Source organism: Macrobrachium nipponense, chromosome 33, assembly GCF_015104395.2.
Source record: "Macrobrachium nipponense isolate FS-2020 chromosome 33, ASM1510439v2, whole genome shotgun sequence".
NCBI classification, from domain to species: Eukaryota; Metazoa; Arthropoda; class Malacostraca; order Decapoda; family Palaemonidae; genus Macrobrachium; species Macrobrachium nipponense.
This window is the reverse complement of record NC_087219.1, coordinates 63,512,374-63,534,873: the sequence shown is the minus strand read 5'-3', so window position 1 is coordinate 63,534,873 and position 22,500 is coordinate 63,512,374.

Here is a 22,500-nt window from a genome sequence, read left to right as displayed (position 1 = left end):
TTTTGGAAAAAGATTATTAGATAATGTCATAGGAATTATTCTCATGATTATAAAAGCTGGTTTTAAGCTAATTTATGATATTGTACTTTTATGTTTCAATCACCGTTGTTTTTTAAAACCTATTTGTCAAGAAGGCGTCACAATAGTTCAACACTTTATTCCATGCCTATTTGCGGGTCGGAATTTCTTTTATAATGTGCAAATTAGAGGGAAAGAGGGAAGAAATGCTGTCATAAGTTACGTAACGATTGCGTTTGAAACCTTTCCTCTGAAAAAGGGTGCCCGTCTTCAAAAAAAGTCACTTTTACATTACAAGTACCAAATTTATTCAACCTACGTAATGCAGAATACAATCAAAATTTATGTGTAGATATAATGTGTATTCTGAATAAGCTCCATATTTATGAAATGCATACATAAAAAGTTATTGCGAAAAAACCGTGTTACAAAGGCCCTGAATCTCATAGTAATTCTCATTCACTAGCTAAAGTTATTGTTTTCATAATGAATCACAGCCAATTTTTGTCACGGTCAGTGAAGTAAAAATTCTGTCCGTATAATAAATCAGGAATATGGTATATAAGATGTCCAAATGCAAGAGCTCTTCTACCATAAGCCAAGCTTAAGCTATAAGGCTTAGATATTAAAATGGCCTTGCTATGCTTTTTGCTATAGATCCAGCAACTGTTTGTTATTTTTTTAACATCTGATTTGATATCTTTTTTTTACCTTTCTTCTCAAGAAAACTTTATAAATAATTCATCTCCGTCTTAAATTAATTTTTGACATATTCCCTCTTAAGGATGTGATAGATCAATTAATTCAATTGGATTTAAATGCGTTTCTGAGTTCCATCCATCTCATGCTTGATGGATCTCACCAGCAACACAACTTTACCTGCCCTGCGATTTCCGGAGTACTGTTTTACAGGTTCTTAGGTTTACCTGCTGAGTCATCAGCAGCCAGTTCTTGGTTCTAGCTAGGTTGAAGGGGGAAAGAGGGGTCATATACCTTCTTGTTATGTGAATGTTTGGTTTCTAAGTTTTTTGTGTGGTAGCTCAATTAACTCTCCATTCCTTTGCCCCTTAAGCATAACTTGCTACATTTTGGCATTATGAGTAATTGCATTTATTAACAATAGAGTTATTCTTTCAGATTACAAAATATAGCTTTGGATAGCGTTATTAAATGTTTACAATTCATGACTAACAAAATACAGTAATGTTGTATTATATTTTACATTTATGTATGTTTATTAGTACTACAATAACTTCACCATTTTAGATTCAATTTAAACTGGACCTTCGAACACTATTTATTTTGAAGAATAAGGAAGTTTTGCTTAAAATACTATACTGCAATATGCAATTAACTAATGTTCAGATTTCTAAAATGCATTAGTTAATTAAACAAATGCCATCGAATAGTTGTTTGATCAAATCATTGCCAAGTATGATATTTTGTGTAGAGTTCTTGCCAGTGGTAACTGGTTCCTTGATGTCTGAAGCAATACCTCAGATTCCTCGAGTGTTCATTTATTTAGTTTCTTCTTAACTTCTCCTTTCATTACCTCTTGAAATTTACGTTCCATTTGATGTTCCTCAACAGAGCGACTCATCAATCGAGGAGCAGCCTCAGTGGAAATGGGGTCACCCAGCTGGAACTTCAGTAAGAGGGGACAAGACCAGCAATTTTAAGTCTTCGTCCAGTGAACGACTTCCACCGGCAATTTCTTTCCACTTTGAGGCAATCTTTTTGATTATATGCAACACGTTTAAAGATTTCTCTGTTGTTGTCTAGGTTGTGGTTCAAGTAGTTGATATTGATATTTTTGGGTATAGTGACTCGAGTGATTATTCATATCCATTCTCCCTTATCCTCAAATTACACGAAAAAAGCATTATGATATGTGAAAAGAAAGACAAAATGTTTTTTTTAGACTCCTCCTATGTCACTGTTTAAATATGCACAATAAATATCTACCCAAATACTTGGATCGATCCTTTGCTATTCTGAGTATATCTCGGTAGTCATTGTCTCTTTAAAGATGGCAATGAAAACACTTGTCTCGGAAGACTGAGTATTTTGGATAGCTCTCATGGTTGGCTGACACTTGAATTTACTCTTTTGAGCCTTATACTCTCAAGAACAAGTAATTAATTGTTTCATACTTTTCTCACCCGGTGTTTTGGAGTTTTGAGTAATCTGGAAAAAAAAAATGGTGACCATCAATGGATCCAATTGTTTTCATTCATGAAAAGATCTTTAAATCTATAAAACAAATCATAGTGTAAAGTTAGTTTCAGAGGCGTCAACTTTTTCTTGCTTTCGGAATAGGACAATTATACATATTCTGCAATGACAGAAAAATATTGCACACAAAAACACACACACATACACACGCACGCACACTCACACACACACATACACACACAAAAATATATATATATATATATATATATATATATATATATATATATATATATATTATATATATATATATATATATATATATATATATATATATATATGTGTGTGTATGTATGTATGTATATTAGAAAATTATCACCAAGAACTCGTTTCGAAAGTGGCTTCTTACAATATACGGGATACACCAATACGTACAAACAGTTGGCACAAGATTTACATTCAGTAAATCATTATTTCACAGCTTGCCATACTTTTGTATAAGAATACATAGTAGACTTATGTTCTCATCATGATGAATACGATTCACATTATCAGAATGAAAAAAATTATCGATTTACATTCATCCCTTCACTATATCACGTACCCTTAAAGGCATTAGACATTTTTGAACAAAGAGATAGTTCAAATGAGACAACTCAGTGTTAGCAGGTGTTTATCAAGGGGATATTGCCTCAAAGCCTAATACATTTGTCACAGCTAGGTTTAATTTCCTAGTAAATAACCTTTTGAAAGAGTTTCAAGCTGATGTCTTTTGAGGCTGAAAAGGTGAAAGTGGGAGATCTATAAGGCTGAACCTGAAGCTCAGTTGTCTTGTGTTATCCATTTTCAGAGAATATATCGTTAAGAGAGTTCGATACTTTCATCTCATTGTATTTGCCTTTGAAACCTAATGCCTTGTGACACCAAGTATATGTGAGAGGAGGCTCTATAACACTATCATGTGTCAGTTGCCCTTTGTTGTTAATTTGTTTTTGTTTTTTTTACCTGACTGCTTTAATGACAATTATTTCTTTCGGAAGAAAGGTTAAGGTATTCATGCATTCTAATGAAAAAGTACTGAAAAGAATAGAAGAGGAAAATAGTGGATAACTATGGAATTTTAGTTTTTTTTGGAAAATCAGTAGAGCAGTAAAAACCACTAAAAATCTGCTAATGTTTACGTTTCATTTTATGACATTTCCGTTAGAAGGGACGACCCATAAATCAAAATTTTACTAATCTAAAATAAGTTATTTACTTCGTAAAATATCATACTATGAACTTACTCTAGTGATAATTTATTAGGAGTAACTTTCACGAAATAAGTTTTTGATTAGCCGCCCCATTTCCTGCGTCTCGTTTCTGGAATTTAGCGGTTTTTATCCTCTAGAATAAAAGGAAACAATAATTCAGGGAAAAGACAGTTACGTTTCCCTCAATGCTTTTCGGTAGATTAAAATGATGTCCTTTAGTATTTCCAAAAAATATATACATAAAAAATACAGAACTCAGGACTTTACAGTTTGAAAATAAAAGTGAAAATCAAAGCAATAAAATTATTTTCACTTGAACGTTTTGTCTCTAAAAATATTTCTATATTTCTGTAACTTATTTGTTGCTCACGATATAAAGAATGATCATATTGTAAAGAAAAATAAAATTAGATTTCTGTAACTGAATTTATGGAGCATGGTGTAAATTTATTTCTATTTATAACAGAAACTGTCATCAGTTTAAGATTTTTATGATCGATATCCACTCCACAGTTTTTGGTATGCTCGCATACATAAGAGAATTCAAGATTGGTCAACCCAACGCTTGTTCTGCAAATAACTTACATCTGGTGTTAGTATACAAATACACGGAATAGGAGGCCATATGTATGCATTGATTGGACACAGGTACCCTCCTTGCTTCACCTGTACCCTAGTAAATCATTTCTCTTATTCCACCGCCTGTCTTTATTTTTAATCTTTAAAATATAAAAAAATAAGTCCTTTTTAAATAATTCAGCATTTCTATTAATATTTATTCTTCCATTATCCTGCTGTCTATTTGATAGGATAACCTTGCAGTTACTATCCTCTTTCTCCTCTTAAATATAGTTTTAACTCCTTCTCCAGTTATCTTCAAATTCTAACTATTCCGGTCTGAACTTTGGCATCCTCAAGTATCAGCTATTTCTCCCCTTCTCTCCATCATTAAAAGTGGTTAAACGACCAGAGAGACATAACGCATCCTTATCCACGACTAACTATTGCACCAATTCATTTAAAGTCTTGTCGATAAATTCCGACATAAAAAAAATGAGTTACACACAAGCTATCATCTTTGACATTAAACTTTACCCTCACACTATATTACAAATCTGACCATTCTATCAAAGTCGTATTTTCAGGTCCACGAATACCACACACAGATTTTTCTAGAATCATAATTATCATCGTGCTGTCTCTTAATAATAGGTCGATGTAATTACCATAATATATATATATATATATATATATATATATATATATATATATATATATATATATATATATATATATATATATATATATATATATATATATATATACATATATGTGTGTGTATGTGTGTGTGTGTTTATATATATATATCATAATTACTTCTACACTACTCTTGATTCGTTTCGTGACTATGTTCTCGACAATTTTGACATCCTATCAGCCTGCTTGTGTGTGCTCCTATTCGTATCTAAAATTCAGAACCGATACCCAAAAGGCTAAATTCAGGTCAGAGGAAGTTCTTGGAACTTTCCCAAAAGTGGAAGTGAGAGTCTTGAAGACTTCTCCTCCAGATGGGACCCATTGACGGCTGATGTTCTCCCCAGCATCAGAGAGTAAACACATCTGTGACCCAGAAGTAATACAAACTTTTTTTTCCCCTATTTTTCAAACGTTGTTGTTGGCAGAGAAATGATTTAGCTTTTGTTTTACGTATAATAAGAATTTTGCTCATACTTTTGAGGTGATACATAACATCTTTGCTTCCTGACATTGATTATTCATTGATTATAATTAATTTAAAGAAGCCAAACTTATGTAAATGGAAGAATATCAATAGCAGGGGAAGAAGACAACAGAACAGCAACGATATTATTATTATTTCTTGGGAGTAGACCCTCTTTTAAACAAGTCTTGTTGAAAAGGATTGCTGCATCAGCTCCATTAATTTTGTATAGAGTCTTCTCTATTTTCCTTAATAATAATAAGTCTTGTTGAAAAGGATTGCTGCATCAGCTCCATTAACAAATAACCTACTATGGATCCAGAAAATTGGATGTTTGACATCCGTCATACAGCCCTCTTGCTTTGATGATGGAGAAGGCATTGAGGAAACTTTGCATAAATACAAAGTAAAGCGACATGACAGTTGCAGGCTACAATACAACAAGACTGAACTACAGAGAGCAGAAAAGAGAAAACTGTCACATGTGGATTACCCAGAATCTTTTAGAAAGTATGCACGGAAAAGTAAAGACCATTTCAGGTCTTCTTCAATAGCTCTGTGCTTCTTCTGTGACCAACCAGCAGGTAATCAGTCTCTTCATGCTGCCTCAAAATCTGACCTGGATGAACATGAACGAAAGTGTGCTCTTGATCTGGGAGACAAACTATTGTTGGCAAAACTTAATGCAGGAGACATGATTGCCGTAGAGACAAAATATCATTCCAAGTGCTTTGCAGCACTTTGCAATAGGCACACAGCAGCAAGTAATGTAAGTGCTAATCACTCTGAAGAAGAAGATATTGGCATTAAAAGAAACAGCATTGCACTTGCTGAGTTGGTTTCATACATTGATGAAAGCTACAGTGATAGAATCGCATAATAAACTTTCCAGATTTACGGGCTCATAAACAAAGTCGAGAAATCGTTCTTAGCTTCAGTCAAGGCATTGGACATGCTTTAAAAGAGAAGTGTGAAAAAGGATGCCAAAGATGATGCTGTTCATCTTGCTAGAGCCGCACACATTCTACAGTGAGATATGTTCAAAATAAAAGTTGTGTTCAGTGGGTCATATGACAGCCAGTGCCAAAAGGAATCGGTGCCATCATCACGCTAACTGAATAGTCCTAGCATAAAAGAACACTCAGATTTTTTACTAATGTCTACTACAACAATTACCATATCCTAGCTCTTCATGTACAATAGCCAATTATGTAGATGGGAGTGTAGCTCTGTAACCTCCAGACACAGCATAGAAAGAGGAACACCCATGCTAGTCTATCTTGGCTTAATGCTTCACACAAAAACACACAAGCGTGAATTGGTAGACCATTTGTTCAAACTAGGTTCATGTATCTCCTATGATAGAGTACTGAGCATATCAACTGACATGGGAAATAGACTGTGATTATTATGAACACAAGAATGAAGTCTGTCCTCCAAACCTAATGAATAGCCTTTTCACTACTACCATTAACTGGGGTATCCTTATTTCAACACCCAAGCAGTGAATCCTAAGGCGTTCAGCAGGAGGTCCACCCAGTAAACCAGGACACAACAAACATGACAAAGTCTCTCTCCAATCTACCAGTCATGCACCACTGTATCACCTTTTGCTATTAGAAAACAAGATTTACGAATTCAAGGCTTGAGAGTCCCAATAGAAGAAATTGTCAGTTAATTCATCATGCCTTACAGAGAGAAAATAGGTATGTAGAAAACCAATGACACCTTAGTTATGACTGTAAACTAGCATGATAAACTGTGGCTAATATATAGGAATGCAATTTTTTTTATATTAACTACTCATAAAATTTTCACTTTTACAAGCTAAAATCCTTCCTACTTTCTTTTTTCCAGGTGGCTTGATCAGGCTAGGGAGCTCATACTTATGGATGAACTACCGGAAAATAAAACAATTTCTTGGGTGCATTCCATGCAGACAGTCAACCTAACAGTGTAGACAGAAAGTGTTGCCACGTCTTCTTCGTTACCACTTTTCCATGAGTCAGCCCATTCAGAAACCATAATTTGGTACTCAATGAATGTAGCTAAAAACAGTAGCTGATACCGTCAACCCTAAGCAAGTGCCTATCATCACAATGGATCAACCTCTGTATGCAATAGCAAAGCGAATTCAATGGGCATTGCTAACAAACTATGACGAGTTGCACTTTGCTGTCTTATTTGGGGGTGCTCCACATAGAAATGGAATCACTCAAAGTCTTAGGTAATCTTCAGGATGGTAGTGGATGGACAGGTACTCTTACAAAAGCTGGAGCACCTCACCTGGTACAGCTGATTCCGACCTGAAAGTCACCCATGTAACTTGCATTCGCCGTGCTTATCAAGTTACAATTGCAAGTCTCAATTTTCCACCTCACAAGGCTTCCACTCAATACAGTAGCAGTAAAAATGAAAATAGCAGTGTCTTTAGAAGACTGGTGCAAGCAAAGAGCTGAAGCAAGTCCTCAGTTCCAATTTTGTGTCTTGGTACTACAACTAGAAGTGGTGGTGATTCTCTTTATCCTGACTGGTCATGAAGCAAGGTGGATTCCAGTACACTTGAGAGACATAGTGACACTTACAGACTGCCATCCAAATGCTTATAATTTTTTTTTTTCTGGAAACTTCACAATAAAAAAGACAGCACGCCCATTCTCTGCTATTGCTGTAGATTAGACTCTCCCCCCCACAAAAAAAAAAAAAAAACACACACACACACATCCGGGAAAGGTGAGGGTGGAGCAGTAGGGCTCACTGAGAATCCATTGGCTCTGAGATGGTGGATGGTATGTAGCCCAGAGAAGAATTGGTTAATACAAAAGTTGAACTGTCTATGGACTCTAACAAGAAGGGAAATTTGTGGCACCATGAAGAACATGTAGAATCAGCAGGCATTTTATAGTGATGTCAAATTACTAACAGATGTCAATCAATGAAACCATGGGTAATCCCTTTTGTGACAGAAGTAATGATTTACTTACATTAGATAACCAAGACATTGTTGACCAGTCTGGCATTGACACAGTGAGGAATAACCACATCAATACGAATAACCTTACCCTCTTTAAGCAGTCTCCTGCTCTAGGAAAATCCAAAGCACAATTGGAAGTGTCCTCTCTGAAAAATGATTGCTCTCTATTCTTAAGGCTGTATGTAGCTTGTCAGATACGGAATGGTGATTTAGACAATTTTTTTCAGCATTAAAATCAAGCATATCCACCATCCATGTCAAAAAATGATAAACTGAGACTTGGGACAAAATCGGATCTGGTAGAGTGCTTGGAGTGTATGACAGCTTCACATCATGCAGTTACTAATCCTGATGTAGAGGTTATTATCTTTGATAGTGCACCTTTGATTAACATGCTGAAACCTGGCTCAGTCAAAAACTTTTCAGAGTATGCAACTGACGTCTTCTTTCCATACCTTACCTCATATTTGCAATCTACAAAGAAGGTTGATGTTATAATCAACAAAGCCTAAAATCATACACCTAAAGCAAGAGAGGAACGGTCATCAGAAGACGTGTGGAGCCAAGCAATAAAATTCATTGAAACTGGCAAGCATTCTTGTGAATCAACGAGTACAAAGAAGAATTGCTTTCATTCCATGCTACCCAAGCAATTCTATTACAAACTGAGTGCCAGATTATCTTCACACATAAAGATGTCCTCAGTAAATTGCCACGAGATGTAACCAACTTAGCTCCATGTACCCATGAGCAAGCTCATGTTCGAATTATGTTCATTGTGTTTGATCCTGTGAAATAGTTAGAAGCAAAAAACAAGTTCGCACAGTGGGCACTGATGTCTTAGTTCTGGCCATCATGGAAGCTCAAAGGCTTAAAATTCCTGAGTTATGGTTTGCTTTTGGTACAGGAAAGAATTTTTTATATTTGGCTGCCCATGAGATGACAGCTGCCCTTGGTTGTGACTGATCCCTTGCCTTACCTTGTTCCACATTTCCACTGGTTGTGATACAGTGTCTTCTTTCAACGGGAGGGCAAAGTAAATCTGCTAGGAGATTGGGAATATTTTTGAAAATTTAACTGCAGTATTCTATGCCTAAACGATTACCAAAGACTCTATAGACCAATGGTGTGAGTCATTGGAACACTTTCTTGTATTGCTCTATGACCACACCAGCAATCTTGTCCAAGTGAATGAGGCCAGGAAAGGATTGTTTACAAGGGGAAAAGATCTTGAATACATCCTACCTACCCAAGCAGCCCTTCTGCAGCATGTTAAGAGGGTGGTATACCAGGTAAACTGCTAGAACCAAATGTTTGACCCTGCACCAACACTACCATTACCAAGCAAAAGGGAGTGGAAGTGAAGTTCAACAGGCAACTGGTAACCATTCTGGATAATACAGCCGCGGGCTAATGATGTTTGTCGAGAACTCCTTCGATGTGGGTGCAAAAAATGTTGTGGTGGACACTGCAAATACCACAAAGCTGCTCTCAAGTGCACTTCTTTCTGCAAGCGTGATGGACAGTGTGCTCAGGAGTAATCTACAAATATAAAGAGATGTCATTGACCTTTAAAGAAATAAAAAATTTTCATATGTAAATGGCAACTACTGCTGTTTGTCTAATGCAACAAACGTTTTCCTGTTACAACTTTGGACATGATAAAATGAATATAGTGTATGCAATAGGTTTCATAACATAGATGTGAACATGATTTATCTTTAATGAAGATGAAATTTCACTGAATTAAAACACGAAAAAAGTTCTTGTTTCTTATACAAATTATTGCAATTGAAGTGTATATAAAGCTAACAAACGTTTTCTTGTTACAATTGTTACAACAGGTGACATGATAAAGTGAATGTACTGTATGCAATTGGTTTTCATATTATAGAAGTGAACATAATTTACCTTTACTGAAGATCAAGTCGTTAAAGTGCGACCATTTTGAAAAAATGCCACCACGTTTTATGAGTGGGGATTCTGAGATGCCCTTATAGCAAAATACCTTTCTAAATGCATGACCCAGATGTGTTCCAAAGCTCAAGCTTTTATGATTACAATTACATTTCTTATACATACCTGCTGTACTACATCCATGTGAAGGAGATTTGATATCCACGGTCAAGGTACTGAAACTGGTACAAAATATCACACTGGTCTGCTTCAGGGATCCCGAGGATGGTGAGGCGGAGCTGGTCTTTATAAAGCAGTTTTTTATTCTGCTATTCTGTTAATATATACGTGTGCCCAGTTTTGTGTTTACGTCAGTGGTAGAGTTTTCGATTATAACGTTTCTATTAGCTCGCTTTACCTCTAAATAGCTATTATTATTATTATTATTATTATTATTATTATTATTATTATTATTATTATTATTATTATTATTATTATTATTATTATTATTATTATTATTATTATTATTATTATTATTATTATTATTATTTAGCCTGCTAATGTTATTGAGATCGTCTTATTGTTTTTTCCTACTATTTAATAATCATCTGAAACTAACCTATATGAATTTGAATTCTTTCCAGTCAATAGTAGACTAAACATGAAAGAATTCTATGGAGGTCTAGGGTTCGTAGTACAATCACACGCCATTTCGAATGCAAAACTTTAATATGAAATAGATAAAGCACCACTAATCAAAAAGGGGTGTGAGAGAGAGAGAGAATCAAATAAAGGTAATCGTTATTATTCATAGGTAAATATCTCTTAATTTATATAATATTTAAAAAGAATATGAAAACAAGAATATGGCATCACTGATGGCCACTTGTATATGTTTTTGAGTGAGGGAGGCTAGGATTAATATGCAAGAAATTTGAGAAATCTTAATTTGGCTTCTAACTTAGCCACTTTAAATTTGTTTTTCTCAGTAGTTTTTTTCTCTGAGCAAAGGAAAACTAATGCTGCCTGTAAAAATCGTGAAAATGAGCAAGTATTATTGGAAACAAGATGGAAGAGGATTGTTTGACATTTAGCACAATATATTAGACCCTAATAAAAGATTCGCAACTAATGAGAGACGACAGGGTAGAGATTTGTTCTGATTAATGAGGCATAAGGAGAATACATAAAGAGAGTGATGAGAAATTTGGCTCTTCATAATTTTTTCTATATGTATAGTTATTTAGTAATTATTTCATCTACTGTGAGACCGTAATTCGACTTTTACATGCAAAAACGTTGAGAGAGAGAAAAAAAAATAGAGAAAGAGAGAGAGAGAGAGAGAGAGAGAGAGAGAGAGAGAGACCTTACCTTACAGACCTTACATCTTGTTGGGGTTGCCCCAGGTCCCTCAGTGTGAGGCACCTCTAATGTCTACCAGAGAGTTGCTAGTGCATCTTCCGGTATATTTTTCATCTTCCACTCTTGGATGGTCTGGGATGCAGCTTAGATATTTGTCGAGCTTATACTTAAACACATTTACGCTCACTCCTGATATATTCCTCAGATCAGCTGGCAACGCATTGAATAGACGCTGCATTGTCGATGCTGGCGCGAAGTGGATTAATGTCCTGTGTGCTTTCCTTATTTTTCCTGGTATAGATTTGGGCACTATTAATCTACCTCTGCTTGCTCTTTCGGATATTTTTAGCTCCATGATGTTTTCGGCAATTCCTTCTATGTTTCCATGCCTGGATTATCATGTAGCGTTCTCTTCTCCTTTCTAGACTATATAATTTTCAAAATTGTAGTCTTTCCCAGTAGTCAAGATCCTTAACTAACTTCTTCTATTCTAGCTGTAAAGGAACTTTGTACATTCTCTATTTGGTGCAATATCATTTTGATAGTATGGGTACCATATCATATTGCAATATTCAAGTGGACCACGAACATACGTTTCATAAAGCATAATCATGTCTTCAGCTTTTCTTGTTTTGAAGTGCCGTAACAACATTACCATTTTTGCTTTACATTTTGCCAATAGAATTGCTATTTGATCATTGCATAACATGTTCCTATTCAACATTACACCAAGGTCTTTAACTGCTTCCTTATTTGTGAGAGAGAGGGCAGGGGAAGAGATGAAAGCAAGGAAGCTAAAAGAAACATTTCCAAACACCAGTGACAACTATGTTTTGAAATAATAGGCAAAACAATAAATGACAAAAAAGAAAAAGATAAAACCGAATTGATAAAGAATACTTTCTATAACCTATGTATGCATAATTCCCCCTCTGCTGTTGTATCAGATCTTTCACAACGAGATTTCACAGTTTTATCATGGAAATATATATCCTGACATCCTTACATAACTCATAAAGATAGAATTAAGCGTTAATACCCTCACTCACTTCATGACAAATCAAAAATGACGTTCATCCTCTTAAGGATAATAAATGTTAACATGTTCGATTGCGATTAATGCTGTAATACTACTTATAGTGATACGAAAGCAATTTGATTCAATGTTCAGAGGCTGTTGAAGCGTTATCCTTAAATATGCTTGGACTAAATGTGTCTCGCATAGTTTTGCTGGCTTATAACATTATCCTATTAGAAGAAAGAGAGAGAGAGAGAGAGAGAGAGAGAGAGAGAGAGAGAGAGAGAGAGAGAGAGAGAGATTCTACCAAACAAGCTGAAAAATGGGTAGTTCAGTGAATTCAAACTCCATAGAGGATATGTTCAATAACATTGCGGCCTGAAAACTTCTTGGGTCCAGCTTTTTAGTCACTGCATATCAAGGAGAAGTAAGTTGGAGATCACTATATTTGTTTCTGCTCACTCGTTTAACAAATAGTTTCTCAACTATAGTTTGCTTTGAGTTACATGAACTTTCGTTGTGTACTATCATTTCGTTGCAGCGATGCCATTTCTTTTCTGTTATCACCAAAATTACGAAATAATTTACAGTAACTGTCATCTCTTTTACAATAACTTTCCTATCACTGCCGTTGATCATTGAATAAATTTTGTCTTCAGATAACACCATCAAGTTTTCAGCTCTTGCCAGCCACTATTTTTCTCGGACAGACTACAATCTTTGAAGGTAATCATATAATATATCAAATAATCGTCACTTCGATACTCATCGCTCCATTTATACCAATATTTCCAAATCTGTCACTGACCTTTCAATGTATTTAATGATATTTTTCTCTTCAGTGAAACCATTCTCTGATGATATCCCGACGAATTTTAGAATTTTTCACAGCATTTCTATTCAGCTTCTTTACACTAACAGTGATCATTTGATGAATTGACAGAACATGAGCTCATTAGAGGCAAGATGGCTGTGACGCGGTCATCAACAAAACTCGATTTACTACCGATTATTGACTACTGGTCTCAGGTGACACCACTCTGCAGACACGGCTTAAAGAAGTCCTTCATTCCCAGAGTCGTGAATGAAACTGCAATTTATGAAGGAAGATGTTATCATCAAGCTAGTTGACAGCCATGAATGGAATTTTAACATTAAAATGGGATTCCAAACATTTATTCTAAATATTGAAGTTATTTCGGCTGTTGGAAATGGAGTGAATTTTCAGAAATTTAGATATTGCACGTTGTCAGAAAACGGTAGAATTGTATAGTTATGATAAATAGGCTTTTTGACGTACTCACTAATTCAGTGAAATTAAAGTAATGATTACCACCAATAGTGGAAACTTCGTGATTTTTAAATCAATTTCTGAGCACTTCATTTCAGATTTGTTTATAGTCTAATTTTATATGCGATGATATTGATATGTTCGGTGGGGTCGGTTGAAGCTTGTGGGGGAGGGGGATGGGGTAGGCACCTGCATCCCTCTTTGGTGTGACCGATAAGGAGATGGCATTTGAAGTTAACTCTATTTCTCTTTCTCTTCTCCTTATCTCTCTCTTATCGGTGTCTCGTGCCAGGTAGTACCGACTGATATTAGGTTTCTCCATATAATAGTGAAGAGAAATTCATCGTCATTTACCGTGTAGATGTTTTCCTTTTTTTTCTTTAGGATATGAAGTACCTCGAGAAGGCATTGGAGTCGGCGGCCTTGCACTTCTTATTCCTTCTCGTTCCGGTATTTCTATTACGTATATGATCCTTTGTAAGACTCATGATGCACATACTATATAGAGCATAAGTGCATTACTCTTGGCTATTATATATTTCATGACGAAATTATACTCCCTGTAATTCAGTAGGCATACAAAAAGAGAAAAAAAGAGAAGTAAATTCAAAAATAATTTACAAATGAAAGGGCATCACAATGATAATCATTGCAGTATAGACGGTCTGTACACTCCCTGGAACTAAAACGGGTTCTATGCGACTTCCCTTCCTCGGAAACACTTCTGAGATTTGTGTTTATGATTGAATGTCTCAAGCAGGTTATTTAAGGAAAGGAAGTAATGAAATTACAATTGCATCGTGTAGCTAAGTGATCGTGACGAGGATAGGAGGATGATATGAATAGGAAATGAGTAATGGGAGAAGGAAATGAAAGTAATCTTCACTTACCCTTCCGAAAAAGGACTTTAACTTAGGTAGGTCTTATTACTCACTCGAAAGCGGTTCGCATGCAATATGGATATTAGTTTGACTATTCTTGGCAATTAAGTCAGTTGACATTATATAGTCTACGAAATTACTGAAATTATAAAATGAGGTACCGTGGAGGAACAATTCACTCCAGATCCTATAAAGTTATTTTAATATAAGATTCTGAGCATTGGAGTAAACTATATTGAAATAGATATTACATTTCTATAAAAAAAGCGATTTAGAATCAGGGTAGTACGGTCGCCTAGATACCAAAAGGGTAACCATTTTTAAAAGATGTGACTCGGTTTTACCAATTATTCAGTCATCTTCACCCAAATTGAATTGCTTCCAGAGTAACCTTTGCCTCATACATGCACTCACGCACGCATACACACACACACATCCACACACACACACACACACACACACACACACACACACACACACACATATATATATATATATATATTATATATATATATATATATATTTATATATGTGAATGTGTGTGTGTGTGTGTGTGTTTGTATGCATATATGTATGTGTGTATGTATATAAATTTAAATAACCTTTTACCATGGCTTAAACATTAATTCTTTACAAAAGTCGTAGGGAAGATTTTTTTTTCATAAAGGCACACTACCTGTAAATATTATCGTACTTGTATCGTAATCATACGTTGCATATCTCAATAAACAAGTTCCACACCTCACTATTTCTGTCCCTCTAAATATCTCTTGGCATCATCTCAATGGTCCAGAAGTTGAGCGACTATCGGACAATCACTTCAGCAAAATTTAAAATGATTTTTGGTTAACCAACTGAACCACATTGTTTACAAAATACAAAAAAATTCAATCCTTGTATTTATAAAATGTTTCAATCACGCCTTCAAACTTTCTCTTGACATCCGATAAATAACCGCAGTAGGAGAGAACCATTCAGGCGACTACTACTGAGCTTTCGTAGTCCTCATCTTCCTTACTGTCCTCGAGAGAGAGTTTCCGATTTAATACCTCACTCGCTTCTCTCTCTTATGAGCTCGAGTCTCTTTCTCGATCTGGTTGACATGGGACTTTATGTCGTCGCTATTAATTCTGTCTCACTTCCCTGGGACACAGAAAAGACCTTTTAAAGGATATGCACAGATACAGTACTATACTCTGTTTTTTTTCATATGTCCATCCGCCCTGTGGTGTTTTTTGTATGGTAACACTGCGTCCCGGGCTTTAGTTAGTTACATTCACCTTTCATTCAACGATTATAATAAGATCCTATTTCGAATATTAAAGGTGTAATTCGCATACAGTAAATTATTTAAAACACTTTCAGTTGCAAATGTACACCCAGATATCCTTTTATTTACCTAAAACTTACAAATAGCGTAACTATCTTAAGCCCGGGACGCAGTGTTACCATACAAAGCACCACAGGCAGATGGACAGATGGACTGGAGAGAGAGAGAGAGAGAGAGAGAGAGAGAGAGAGAATCGTTCATGTAAACATTATGAAGTTATCTAAAAGCCTCCTTGATTACATGCGACAGGAAATAAAGGCTACAATGAATAACAAATTAAATTAACTTGTTTCCTAGAAGTGTGTCTGATTATTTTTTTTATAAATAATCATCACTTTGAAGAACACTAATATTGTCCGAGAGGTTAGGGATAATATGTACCTCTACTTAAGCTTTATTTTCATAATGTCTTATAAAAAGAGAAAGACGGAACTTGTTTTGTGAGTAGTCTTTCGTTTTCAAAAATTCACATTCATATAAACACTTAGTTGTAGGACAGGATGATACTTAGATAAGATGGTTGACTAAAGATATCCAGTTTCTAACCTCATCTGCTGCATAATTGTCACAAAAACTACTTTTATAGGGATGCTATTAGCCATAAGATCAATAAAATATTTGTGAACTATCACAAAATACAAAGGTTTTAGAATTAAAAATAAAAATTATTCTATTTCCTAATAGCAAAATCCTTGGCCATTTTAGTAACTAAATCTATCATTATGAGATAAAAAGTTACTAATGCGTTTTATATTGAGAGATGTAATAGTGGTTAGGGTTTATATAACCGAAAGAAATATTTTTCTAATATATGTCAACCTGAATGATTGATGAAGAATACTGTAATACTATAACAAAAATATCCGACTGTAATGATTGAAATAAATAAAATGTTGTGCCATTACTTTTCGTTGCCCAAGAAAAGTTACCCAATATTAGTAACTCACTGATAGTAACTGAATGAATATATATATAATTAAGAGGGTTTCAATGTTCTGCATGAACGAGCTTCATTAAACCAAAAATATGAATCACATATCGATGCCGGAGACACTACATTTAGAAGACTACCATATATCACATTAAACTTCTGCATTAATTAATGTCACATAGGCTTTAATAATAATATACTTTGTGATTACAAATATCATCAATGCATTTTGCGTCTTGAACTGAAACGTTTCCAAAAATTACCGCATTGTAAAGTATTTGGTTAAAAAATTATCAACGAACAATTTCTGTATTTCCTGAAGGCTTCAATGATATTAACTATCCATAGGTTTTCAATTATTCTTTTCAGATTATCACTCCATTCGTTATGAAAGCAGCAATAGTATATCTCCTTCTTCTTCTTAAAAAAAATCCATTACCATGGAAGTTTGAAAACTTTTAATACATCCCAAATATTAAATAAGAAGAAGAAACACATGATATAGACATTAGATATAGCACAAAATATTAGAATTCACTTTATGAGATGGAACTTGATTTAGAATATAAAATTTAGGCCAAATCCAAGCGACAGGTCCTGTGAGGTAATGGAAATGGAGAATGAAAAAGGTTTCATAGGTGAAACAGAAGGAAATCATGTCAGTTGAGCTATTGGAACAATTGTTGGTAAAAAGTGGAGAGTAAGATGAAAAAAGAAGATATGAACAGAGGTACAGTAAAAGGAATGAAAGGGGTTTCAGAGACGGGACGAAGGAACGTTGCAAAGAACCTTAAGTGATAATTACAGTGCACCGCATGAAATCCAATGACGACATTACCTTTTCACGGTGTTTATGAGATGGAGGTCTTAAACAGGGGAGCAAACGTCCTTGTATCATCTACTTCTGATTTTATGAGTAATATAAGTAGTAAAGTTCTTTATTCATGAATGGCCACACAGTAAATAAATACCCTGATCAATACACCTCACATTTGCTGAATGGAAGTCTGCAGTCTATTTTGTTGATTAAATCCATCTGACTTCAGTTGATGAATTAATTGCCCTAGATGTAATCTAGGGAAGTACGTCGGCTCCACACGGAGGTTACTCAAAGTGAGATTAGATTCTCATCGAGGCGTTAGTTATAGAACAGGTGTCAAATTAACTAATCGTGAGTTTTCATGTATACGCGAGCATACAAAGAAATGTAAACATGACTGAATTACAAAGATTTTAAAATTATAGGCCAATCCCCTAACGAACATCATTTAGCTATTTTAGAATCACTTTTCATTAAACAATCGTTCCGCAGTTAAACACCCAGTCTTCTCAACACCTCTGTATCTCTCGTGAGTTCAAGTCGAAGCTGACCCGGCCCGAATTGTCACTCGGTCTGTCCTTACAGCACCTTATGGTATTGACTCCTCCCTACTCTTGTACTTGCTTTTTATATTTTGTAAACTTTTTAATCTTTTAGTATGTATTCCGAGTTTATGATTTTAACTTATGTTTTATCTTTTTTTTTAGCTTGATAATGGGACTTTTATGTCTTGAAACGTCGCGACAATAAAGTACAAATAATGGGAATAAAGGATTGTCCTTCACCTTGCATCGACTGATATATATATATATATATATATATATATATATATATATATATATATATATATATATATTATATATATATATATATATATATATGTATATATATATATATATATATATATATATATATATATATATATATATATATATCACATATATATATATATATATATATATATATATATATATATATATATATATATATATATATATATATATATATATATATATATATATATATATATATCCTTCGCTAGTGACAAAGACAGAGATATCTGAATTAACACTTTCTAGAAAGTATATGGCAGTATAAAATATATGTTTCATATTCCTGCAGACTTTATGTGGAATGTAAATTTATTAGATCTTTTCCCTTCAATTTATCACCAATAGATTTTATGCATCTAAATGCTCGAATTACATTTTTGATTTCGGCTACTCCGATGGAGGAAATAAAATTTAAGGGAACTATTTTATTCGCATCCTTACAAATTGCCAATTCATTAGAAGTTTCTGAAATTTACCTACATATTATTTAAGTTTTTATCCATTATTGATAGCATTAATAGTATCGTCATGCGCCTAATGTTTTTTCTATTGGCAGCATAGTGTATGAATCCGAATGATTTCTTTTGAGCTTTTTTTCTTTAATAGAGGATGTCTAGTACGTTCATTCCTAAGCAGTCTTCTGAACTGGCCATTCTCAGTAACGTGTCTATTAATTACTAGGCCTAAATGTCAGTTCCAGATCGACAAATAACAAATAAGTTTTAATCTTCTGCGTATCCTAACCATCTCACTGATACAGCCCAAATGTTAAAGGAATAAAACGTAGAGGTGGAACAGGCACAAAACCAAGTTACACTAAGACCGGAGAAAACAGCATATAATATAGTAAAGTAAAAAGGCTGAAGTATCTTATTCCTCATCTGTATCCGCGTATAGAATTCAATTTTCAGCAATTAGTTGGGTTTGACACACTTCGACTTCTCAAAAATATATGAACACTATAAGTTTATGCAAATTTAACAGCTTTCTGGTATCATGTGCGTCTGGATTCTTTTTATAGTTACTGCTAGCTTTTATGAAAGTTTCATCTTGTATAATTAGAAATATAAACTATTGGTGAATATGCAAATCCATAAACACTTCTTTTATGTAGCTTCTGTACTGCATAGGGCAGTATTTGAAATAATTAGATGTAATATTACCTCGGTTATAAGGATCGGAAGAGAGAGAGAGAGAGAGAGAGAGAGAGAGAGAGAGAGAGAGAGAGAGAGAGAGAAAGAGAGATAGAGAGAGAGAGAGAGAGAGAGAGAGAGAGAGAGAGAGAGAGAGAGAGAGAGAGAGAGAGAGAGAGATTCTAAAAACATACCTCATTATATATTAGTTCTTTCATTGGAGGACACTTGCTAAAGTACTTTCACATTTTTTATTTAATGAAAATAACAACACAAATTTGGGATGGAATATAGCTGTTACTTTTATTTGCTATATGAAACCATTTTTGTTTATTAGTCACAAACCTTCTCATTCCCATTTGGGTATTGTAAATAGGTTCATGAAAAATTTTTTTATCCTAAACTCTTGAATAAATATTCAATTAATAAATTATTTTTCAATTTTTGAAGTGGGAGACATACTGGCTGATAAAAACATTATTTAAGAAAAAAAGAAAGTTGTAATAGGATAACTTGACGAGAAATGGCACGTGAGGTTATTAGGAAGATTATATTACCTTCGCTAAGCGAGCAAGATACTGACAAATTTCCGGCGTCATCATCTTCCTGGAATTGATTTTTCAGTGGAAATGTCTCGGCATAAAGTGACCATTCACGAGCCGCATCTCATCAATGCCAACATTTTGTGCAGGAACTAAACCTAGATTTCGAAACTTTACTCTGAATTTGAAATTGGGTTTTGGAACCTAATATCCTTAAAAAAAAAAAAAAAAAAAAAAAAAAAAAAAAGGATTTCGATGTTTAATATCAGGATTTTGAATTTTTGTCCTAAGGCAGGTTACGATATTTTACTTAAGGAAGTTCTAGCTCTATGATGGTTTATTAGATAAAGTAAGAGGATTTGAAAAAAAATGTAGATAATGTAATAGAATTATTCTCATGATTATAAAATCTGTTTTTAAGGTCTTTGAAGATATTGCACTTTTATGTTTTAATCACCGTTTTTTTTTTTATCTATTTGTCAAGAAGACATCATAATAGTTCAGTACTTTGTTCCATACCTATTTGTGTGCGGAATTTATTCTATGACGTGTAACCAGCTCACAAAATCTCTTTTTCTATGACTTTATACTTTGGAGTTGAATGAGTTTCGGCTTTTAGCGGAATGAAAGGAAAAATTAGATGAGGAAGGTTGTATTCCTACTGAACTGTAATATTATTGGCTTCTTAGAATTAATTCATTATGGAAGTGTGTGCAAATGTGTTCGTCTCTCGAAGCCAGATGTGAGGTAAATGTAAGATCTAAAAATCGTTCCCTACATTAACGGGAAAGGTAATTTTCACCAAATCAAAGCGATTTTCAATAAATCTACTCGCAAATGCCGTTAATTAAAGGACTGTTTTACTATTTTGTTGTTATTGGTAAATTCAAGTGACAGTTTTATAAAAGAAAAAAATTATATTCTTGTTCCGTTGTATATAATTTTTATCAACATTATTTTTGTATTTTTCTTGTCGAACTTGCTTTTTCAATAACGTATAGAAATAATTTTTCTAAAGAAAAAGAATCTGATTTTACGCTGCAAGTATATATATTTTCTACTATAAAAGCAATGATTAAATTTCTCTTTGAAACACTCTTTTTATTCATTTCTATTTCTATTTATCTATTTATTTATTTATTTATTCATTTACCCCTAAAGCTCCGGAAGACTCTTCTTTGCATTCGAAATTCTGACAGAAGGACCAGCAGAGAGTAGGAGATATTTTTATCACGAAATCCATACGAGTTACGCTGTCGTATGCCTAGTTAATCATGCACATTTATCATCATTAGTCGCACAAGCTCATAATACATATGAAATATCAGCCAGGCGAGCATGTTCATATAATTACTCTCGAATTAATGTAACAACTGCATGTAAATTGTTAGTGCTGTGTCCGAGTTCACATTTTATTAATCGGGAGTCCGTAATCATTATAGTTACTGTCCATAATTCGAAGTGATTTTGATTTGATTAATTTAACGACATTCATGAGAGATATGTTATATTTGAAATACAGGTTAGACAGTGAATAGTCTATTTGTACAATGGTTTTTCCCACTTGATAATATTTTGTATATAATACTACCCAATCTGATAACCTGGATTGCGGTCATCTGAGTTAATTCTTTATGGGGTTATTTATCTAGGGACGTTTTTCTTTTACAGATTTATAGGTATTGGAAAATAAAGTAAGAATCTTAATAACTACAAATTACTGACTAAAACTAAAATGAATTCAGAATTACAATTCAATAGGTAAATAATTGTAGATTGAAAATATGTTAATAAATAATCAAATAGGTAAAACATTTAATCTTATAATACATTGAGGAGAAAAAAAATTAAATGGAAAGGGGCCCTATCTCTTTCCATCTCGACGTTTAGCGATTAAATATCACTAAGATCATCAACGGAATTCATAGACATCATGACAGCTAAAAACCCAACCAATGAAATGGCATCAATGGACGTCGAATGCTAGTTTACTAACGTGCCAGTAAACAACACCAGAAACATAATCTTCAGTCACATGTACCGTTCACAAGCAGTCCCGCCACAAATCTGAGAAAATGCCATAAGCAGCATGCTCGAAGTATGCACAAAAGAAGCACCATTTCACTCCCACAAAGGAGAATTATTCTGCCAAGTAGATGGTGTAGCTATGGATTTCCCCCCTTTGACGTTTTTATAGCGAACATGCATATAGGCAATTTAGAGTAACACCATATTCAATAATAAAATAATTTCTAAAATCTATGCAAGATACAGTGACAACATTTTCATCGCAATAAACAATAACCATAGATGCACAGATACTGAG